The 9,186-nt window shown below is 39.2% G+C and overlaps 1 long non-coding RNA gene across 3 annotated transcripts in view; it reads right to left on the reverse strand.

The window, feature by feature from the left end:
• The window catches only part of LOC101486661 (uncharacterized), a 38,800-nt gene that overhangs the window by 1,159 nt on the left and 28,455 nt on the right, over window positions 1-9,186 (reverse strand). For 2 of the 3 annotated variants that reach the window (XR_013098984.1, XR_013098983.1), the window contains one exon: window positions 236-335. This is a non-coding gene — a long non-coding RNA (uncharacterized LOC101486661). The remainder of the gene's footprint in view (window positions 1-235; window positions 336-9,186) is intronic. The other variant, XR_013098985.1, reaches the window with a different exon arrangement.

Genomic DNA, 9,186 nt, shown 5'->3' on the forward strand with positions numbered 1-9,186 from the left:
ACACACACAGAGGGTGGTTTGTCAGTTATCTGATGTAATCTGTTGTACAATGTTGGGCAACAATTATTTGATCATTTGTAAGTTTGCTCAATTAGAAAGAATGAACAGTCTCTAATTTGTAAGGTATTTGCATTTTAATGGAGAGAGACAGAATATCAACAAAGAAGCACACAGTTACATAAAAGTTAGAAATTGATGTGCATTTTATTGTGTGAAAAAATATTTGATCTCCTACCAACCAACAAAGACTCTGGATCAGATTCAGTTTCTTCCCTTCCACAATCATGGGCAAGGCCAAAGAGTGGTCAAAGGACGTCAGGGACAAAACCGTAGACCTGCACAAGGTTTGAATGGGATACAAGATCATCAGAAAGCAGCTTGGCCAGATGGTGACAGCCATTGGTGCGATTATTTGGAAATGGAACAAATATAAAACAACCATCAATCACCCTCAATCTGGAGATTGTAAGATTGTACAGGACAACTTCACCACATTGAGCCAATGGACAATAAATTTTTGGAAAAGAACTTCCTTTCTGGGTGGTGGGTGGGTCTTTCAGCATCACAATGACCCAAAACATGTAATCAAGGCAACAAAGGAGTGGCTAGAAGCACATTAAGCTACAGACCTCAATCCTATAAAAAAATCACCAAAATGGCGCCTGAGATGTGTGCAAACCTGGTATCCAACTACAAGAAACTTCTTACCGCTGTGCTTGCCAGCTAGAGTTTCTCCACCAAGTACTAAGTCATGATTTGCTTGCGGATCAAGTACTTCAATTTATAACTTTTAATGTAGTATGTTTTAAAAAAAAAAACTTAACTCAGCAGGGGATTAAATAACTATTTCCCTCACTGTAGATTAAAACATTTAGTATAATAAGACCAAAGAACTACCATTAAGTAGTTAGTCTAGACAAAGTAAAAATAAAATGAAATAATTGCCTGAGTAAACATCCTATAATTAAACAAACACAAGTAAAAACAGACTCGTGCATATTTAGACGATTGCTAATGTTTGAGGTGTGTCTGAACTGAAGGCCTTGGTGCATATGACCTAGTTTACTTGATGCCATAGATCTCAAACAGGATGTTGAAAGTAAGAAAGACTGTCTTTGGTTAAAATATGTGTCAGGGAAATTCCTTTGTGACTCACACTGAGTTGGTGTTGGTTTATTATAAATTGGTTTGGTAAAATACCACCCTCTGGTCTCCTTAGTTGGTATTAGATTTCTGGGCAAGGCGGGAGGGGTGGATGAGAGGGATGGAGAGTGGGCTTGGGTGTGGGGAAGACAGGTTGTCACCCCTGCCCTTTATATTGAGATACAGTCTGGCTGATGACACTGACTCATCCTTGCTTTCCAAGCTCTCTTCTTTCCTCTTAGTAACCTCCGTCATGGCTTCTGTTCTCACCACACCCAGCGGTGCACATGCCACAAAGTGTGCTGCAGGTCTACACAATCCCCATTAGGCGTTTTTGTTGGAGTTTTTTTTCTTTCTTTTTTTTAAATCTGGGTCAGGAGCCAAATGAGAGTAATGCGAATAGGAAAAAATGCCTCTCAACAATGTCTATTATTACTATTGCCTTTTCTTTTTTAACAGAGACTCAAAGTCTTCCTGTATTCATGCTATGTAAGGACAAAATACACCATTGCCTGTAGATATGTCCTTTTACATGTTAAGTGAGGGAATTGCATCAGTTCTCCACATGATGTAACCCATGCTGCAGATAGGCAAACATAATAGTCTGAAAAATCTGGGCTCACAAAGAAAAACATGTTGGAAATATGAACTATCAACCACGCAGCTGACAGTTCCTTTTTCTTTTTTTAATTCAGTGCTGGTCTGCCTTAGTACAGTTTAGAGACATGGGATCCCGAGGTAATAGCAATACGCCGGCTTTACAACTTTTGGCTTTTTAGCAGTGTTAGCAGATTAATGAACAGCAGTGTTGGTGTGTTAGTCTTCCTATTGTCGGTGAAAAACTTCGGTCCAAATGAAAACATATCAAGACTGATTTCTGAGAAATTTTCTGGTTTGGTGACCACTTCAGGCACGAACATGAGGTTCATATTTGTGGTTCTAAAGAAGATGTCTCAGCAACTTTAACTTTAGCCTCTAAACCAGTCACCAGTTTAAAATTTTAATTTGTCTACTGGCTTGGCTATTGGATGACTAAATACTGGCAAAGCAAATACACCTTCCCATCAGCCACAGCTGTACTTTGTTCAGTTCAAATAAGTAAATGTTAGCATGTTGATACATTGGATTAAGATGGTAAACAAGGCTTGTTGGCACTATCATGTTTAACACACTTTTCCCACCAAAAGACAAAATTTGATCTTTTGTGTTTCATATCAGAATTTACTCTCCTGCCAAAAATATATTACTAAAAAAAACACTAAAATGAGATTTTACTGACTGTGATTTCTTGCAATTAAATGCAAGCCAAAAAGCAGAGGTTAGTCACCGCAGGCAGGAAACATCATGAAGTAAACTGTACTGACGTGCCACTCATATCCATAACTTTATAACCTTGATCATGATTGTGCCGCTTTGCATACGCTGGGAGTTAGCCAGAGTAAACATATGTGTGCTGCCACAGCTCATTGAACTGAGTGAAATACCTGAAATAACTCTGAGTCACAACTAAATCACTAAAGCATGTCATGAGAATTTGATCAGAAGCATTTTTAAACTTTAAGGACACTTTTTGAGCATGTTTATGGGAAGCATTTGGCACGTAAAAGTTTTCTTTAGGAGTATACATGTATTCTAAGCAGCATGCAGCTAGGGAACATGCAGAGACAGTTAAACTCCTGAACTGGATGTCAGTAATGTGTGTTTGGATAATTGCCTCATATTTCACAGGTAGGCATTTCCCCCCAGGGATAACTCCGGCCTTCCACGCCCCATCACCATAAGCACAATATCAACGCAAATGCGCTGAGTACTCTATTTGCTTTTCAACTGGGAACTTGACTCCCATGCTTTGAGCGAACAGTCATGACAGAAAGACGTTTTTCCAGTCAAATTAACTCAACTGTTAGATAAAAGAAAACACATTTCTAACTTTGCTCATTTCGTGCTTACATTCATGGACTTTCTAGTGTAAAATACATAGTATGTAATAATCTCAAAAATCAAGTCTGCAAATATCTTTCACTTGTTCTTATTTGCCAGGTTACCTGGCAAATTTCTGAAGAAAGGCTTCAGGTTTCTGAAGACTTTCTTCATAAATCTTTGAACCACAGGTTACCAAAGGTCACACTACAAATGATCATGAGATCAAAAAACTGTGTGAAGCACCTCTCTATGAACTTATTCTAAACGAGGCACACACATACTAGCATATGACTTATACTTTGTTACCTACACAGGGATTCCTCTTGTTAGTGGGAATACTGGCACAATGCCTGGAGAAAACATGTTTCATACATTTATAATAAACAAGTGTAAATACACTGGAGATCTTTAGAGAGTTCTTCAAACCAAAACCTCACCGAGTGAAGTTCAGAAAAGAAATTATTTATTTATGAGTTGATTCTATTGTTGGGTTGGATTTAGTTGTCAAACAGAAGTAATTTACTAAATCATTTGAATGCTATCATTACCTTCTTCTCTCTAAACACTATCATTACTTTCATTACTTATTTTTGTACTTATACTTTCATAAGATGATACAGTAGTAATCACAATTACTGACTTATTTATGTATTGTTTTCATGTAATTGTATTCATTGTGTTTTGCATTGTAGTGCTTTATACTATTTACTATTACGTGTCTACACTATAGTATTGACTGGTCTGTTCTTGCCCTTGGAAAACTGATCACATTATAACATGTCGTGAATAATTCAACATTTGTGAATTTAAATTTGATGGTATTGTTGTGAACGTGAAACCACAGGATGCCTTAATAAGAGCTTACAGAGTGATAAGATTATTTTAGCCATTTGCTAAAATGACTGAAACCTTGGGTGGCCTAAAGCTACGTACACACTGGAAGTGAGTCGCTCATTGCGCGTTGCTTTGATGCTCACAGCTGGTGGCTTTTATACATTCCAGACTCTGGTTGTCCTGGTAACCTTCTAAAGTCCTTACTACCAGGTCATAAGTCAATCATTGGTATTCTTCACTCCCATTGGTAGTTTCCTCAGTGGAAGTTGAGAAGTTTATCTTCCCAACTTCCCATCGCCAATGGATATTTATTTCTTCCGTTGTTACCATGTTACAGCAAATAACTTCCAGTGTGTACAAAGCTTAACACATACCCGTGTGCCACATTTGGTTGCTCCTGATAATCGAGGAGGGGTTTGCAGACAAAGACGTAAACAAACCAAGGCAGACAAACACAGATTATAGTAACACGGATATGGAAATGGATATCTCTAAGTGTATATGTTTTTAATGCAAAGTTCTATATTTTAGTTTCTGTCCACGGAATTTGTATTGAAAGATCTTCACTTGGTTTTTCAGACTGCTGGATCCTCACAGAGCTTCAGATAAAGGTTAAACTTTCTTAAGTAATTAAGTATGTTTACCATCTACCGTTGCTGCTTAATATAAAATCTCTTTCCAAGACTTTATATTAACTTATGTGCAAGACTTTGATTTTATAATGAGATTTATATTTTCATCTTAGAATAATGCACATATATTTTTTAAATGCTGTCTTGTCTAAGTTCCTGAATTCTTCAAGTTGACCTTTGGCATCTATGCCTAATGCACCCCTTTTTAGGCATGAGTTATACAGATCTGTCTCTCCTAATCAATCACATCAGCATGCTTCTGAAGAACCCCTTGGCATCAAATTTAAATGCACTTGGTAAGAAATTATTTCTTTTAAACATGCAGGGTTAATATTGTGATGGGGCATACATTAACTTAACCCTAACCAGCATGTAAATGCAACATTACAAAGTGAGAAAAAATCACTGAAGCAAAATTCAAAAACTCAAAGACAGTTGATCTCCTAGCTGACACACGTCCACCCTCCAACTGTTGGACTTCATGGCTCTAAACATCAAATTGTTCAAAAATTGTTGTGGCTGGTATATCAAACCAGACATTTGAAAACACCAGCTGCAGTGGCCAGAAAGCAATTTTTGTCTCTCTGGGGTGAGAACACACTAGCATTTTGCAACCTCATCTTTGAATTATAAATATTGCCAGCAAGAGAAAAAAAATGAGCGAACCAGATAGGACTGATGACTGAATATTTCTCAACATTGTGAAAATAAGCCAATAAAATAAAATGAATAAAGCACCCCTGTACAGAGCGTAGGCTTGTTTAAAGGCCAGTGAGTGATCATGATGGTGTGTCATGTGGGACGAATGAGGCAGCTGAGGACTTGTTTGAGGAAGGAAGTCATAGTACTTCAAAATAGATTTGGTTTGCTCGTATGGTTTCTATCTTTTAATCCTGCCTTTTCTGTGTCACACACACACACACACACACACTCATGTGCCCAAGCAGCAGGCTTTGTGATGTGGTAGGAGGACCTCAGGAGGTTTGGCTCCTGATGATTTCTGGGAGCAGCACCAGCATGGTGACTTGATCCCTGCTCGGCAATTGGATTGGCCTGATCTGGCGGTGGCAAACCAGTTCTGCCTGGAGATTGAGGGGGGGTTACTCAATAATAGAAGGAGTTTTTATTAAAAGGCAGGCTGGCTAGAGTTGATTGGGAGTTTGTGTGTGTGTGTGTGTGTGTGTGTGTGTGTGTGTGTGTGTGTGTGTGTGTGTGTGTGTGTGTGTACATGTGTGTTTTGAATGGGGCTTTTTGTTCCAACGTGACTCACCATGTTCTAGCTATGGTTGGTGCCTAAAGGGAGAGAAGAAGGGGGGGTGAATGGCACACAAGAGAAATAGTTGATGTGGTTAAGTCATTAGGAAACTGCATGTTCAGTTGGCCTGTCAAGCTTCGGCCTTCTTATATGATGAATCAATACACCAAATTCTTGCCTGTGAATGGGACATACAGAGAGTTGAAGAGGGATCTATCCTCTGCTGTCGCTGGCTTGAGGTCATCTAAACTTTTAGCCAACTCTTTGGCAGACTGGGCGTGCTAGTATGGCTAAAAGTAACTTCGACGGGACTTGATCAAAGCAGATGGGGCATGTGATTGCTCGCTTACTGACTATAAATTTGTTAGCAAAATTTTATTAAGCTGATGTACACAAATAACTTTTGTCATGGTTCTGATTGTTGTGTGAAAACATAAAGGAAGTCAACAGGAAATGATTTCATAGATTCTTAGAAGCCACTGTTTGTTTATTTGTTTGTTTAACATATTTTGGAGCGTTACTTCACTACCCTGCTCTCGACATAGATATAGGGTTTTTGTTGAAAACTCTTATTGTCAGATGATTCCCATCTAGAGCTGTGTGAGTGGAAAATAATCCAACATCCTGCACAGGGTCATTTGCTTGTGCTATTTTCATAGAGCCGAAGTGAAACCCAAACTTCTGGATTCTGTTTCAGAAGTACGAAAGCCTTCTTCAACTGACATTTGTAACTACATGTACAACTTTAAAAGAAGAGTTTCACCACAGTATTGCAAATGAGCTGGCGTTTACATACTGCTTTCATAGTTGTATACGCTTGTTAAATCTGATATAATTAGCCATTTCTAGGGTCCAAAGTCACCTTCCTAAAATTAAATTAAACAGTAACAGTTAACAATGGTGCATATTCTTTTGGCTCCAGTGTGGCTGATCTCCCAGTTGGTGCAATAAAGGTTAACATCCAGACATCAAAGAAAATAAGATTTGGCTAAGTTCAAAGTTGGCAGGAAGTTAGCTTGCTAGTTTCTGGCTGAAGATGATAACACCGTGTACTGACTTAAATATCTCTAAAAAACTAAAGCATAAATAGCTGTGATATCACTTTGGACATAAGCAATGACAGAAAACTAATTAACAATGACATTTGGAGGGTTAGTGATGTTGGGCTAGTTGACATATAATGAGTGTTACCTGGTGGCTAACTATAAAGCCTCGGTTATGCTAATATAAACAAATTACCACCGGGAAGAAGTAGCAGTTTAACATGTCATCACTTAACCAGCAGATTGACCACTTGAAAGTCTTTGCGCACACATATTTACACACATGTTGTGTCTCAGAGGATAAGACCATATAGTCTGCTAATCAGAAAGTTGTTGGTGTGATCCCTGGCGCCTGCAATATGTGCACTAAAGTGCCAGTCATCCATTTTGTGATGTACAGGTCGTGGGATAGGCAGTGTAAAGAGAGACCGGACCTCCCTTTCCCCAGCTACCCCTCCAGCTCATCCAGGGAAACACGGTGGCATTCCCAGGTCAGCTGAGAGACATAAATCTCTCCAGCGTGCCCAGTGTCTGCCCTTGGGCCTTCTCCCATTGGGACAACCTGAAACACCTTGCCTAAGAGATGTCCAGGAGGCATGCTAGCAATCCTTTGATGTGGAGAAGTAGCAGCTCTACTATAAGCCCTTCCCAAATGACAAATGACAGCCATCCTTCAGAGTAAGCTCATTTCCCCTGCTTGTATTTGTGATCTAATTGTTTCGGTCACTACCCAGAACCCGTGGCAAAAGGTGGAGGTACAGTACTGAAGTACACTCAACGCCAAATACCCATGTTGCATCCATCTGTGTGCCAGTGTGTCCTTGATAGTTAGAAAGTGCTTGGTGACGAGGTGAATATGGTTTGTAATATGTCTGTGAAGGTTCTCAGTCATCCAGGTCATCGTAGTCTAAGGACTACTTTCCAAGCTCCTTACACAATGGTTTGTAATAAAGAAAAAATGCTTTAAGTACCAGTCTAGCCACCATTTATATAGGCTGTCCAAAGATACTGTAATTTATCATTGTACCGCTCACTACATGCAGTCAGATTACATTTTAAAGAGCACCATTTACTTTAATCTCCAGACCAGTAAAGGTAAAAACATGTCAGTGAATATAGAAAATGGCCAAGTTAAGCAGCACCGTGAAAAAGATCAAATGGTGTTGCTTTCTTAAGGAAAAAAAAACATGTTACAGTTATGACTCTGAATAATTGTGCTGATACACTTTTAAAATTTGATTGGAGCAGTAGGTTTATTTTCTGTAATCCTTTAGTCAGACTCACAGCACTTCTGTTTTTGCCAGTTAGTTTCTGTTTTGTTTTTTTGAAAAAGAAAAAAGTTGTGTTGCGTTATGAGCAAAAGGTTGTACACGCCAGGGAAGTGACATCAATACTCCATATAAATATGCTCAAATATTGGAAATTAACCATGCACCACCTTTTGTTTACACATTCATACACACACACATATTACCAGTTTTCCTTAGACACTCCTATTTGGTGTTAAGCACTCATTGTCACAAAATTGCGAAAAAAGCCTCTATTTGACGCCCACCCACAACCACCTCTGTGGAGCCCTCCAAGAGGCGGTCACACACTTGTTGACCCCTCCGCCCTTCACTCCAGCGCCGTTTGCCATGGATGTTTCAAATCCATCTGACCTGCCTGTGCTAATGGACGGCTATTTTGGGAGAGGGATGGCAAAACCGTCTGCTACTCACAACGGCCGCTGTGAAAAAAATACGGTTTGCTAAGAGGGAGGTTCTCCTGTGTATGTGTGTGTGTTCACAGCCAGCCATACCAGTGACTAAGTTCCATGTTGGGTTCATGTGTCGCTGTAGGCCATTGGGATTGCTGTTGAAACATGAGATATCTTACTCTTGCAACACTAAGACTCTGAAATTAATTCCCCAGCAAGTACGTCTTGTCAATTTAGCCTTTTGCCCACATCATTATCTTGGTTTTATGAGGGCGTTTTATTTCGGATGTTTTATTTCTTCACCCTCTGAGGTGCTGCCAGTGTGTACATGTTCGTTACCTCAAAATTGTCCATCCTACACAAATTTTAAAATAAATTTCTTCCTTTAGACAGATAAACCACATGCCACTTTTAAAAGGAAACACCTCATAGTAATATAAGCATTCAGGCCCTTTTGGAAAGAGCCTGATCAACAGGTTGAGCAGTGGAACATGCCAGTAGGTGAACATGCCTCTCTATTGCTTCTGTAAAATCATCTCGCTCTGTGGGACTTGACAAGCACAACACTGTTTCCATGAAGTAGTTAGGCTGAGTAAAATATAAATTAAAAATAGAAAGCATTGATTTGTTCCCTATATTTAAAGTTTCTTTTTTTTA

Source organism: Maylandia zebra, linkage group LG6 (assembly GCF_041146795.1).
Source record: "Maylandia zebra isolate NMK-2024a linkage group LG6, Mzebra_GT3a, whole genome shotgun sequence".
NCBI lineage: Eukaryota > Metazoa > Chordata > Actinopteri > Cichliformes > Cichlidae > Maylandia > Maylandia zebra.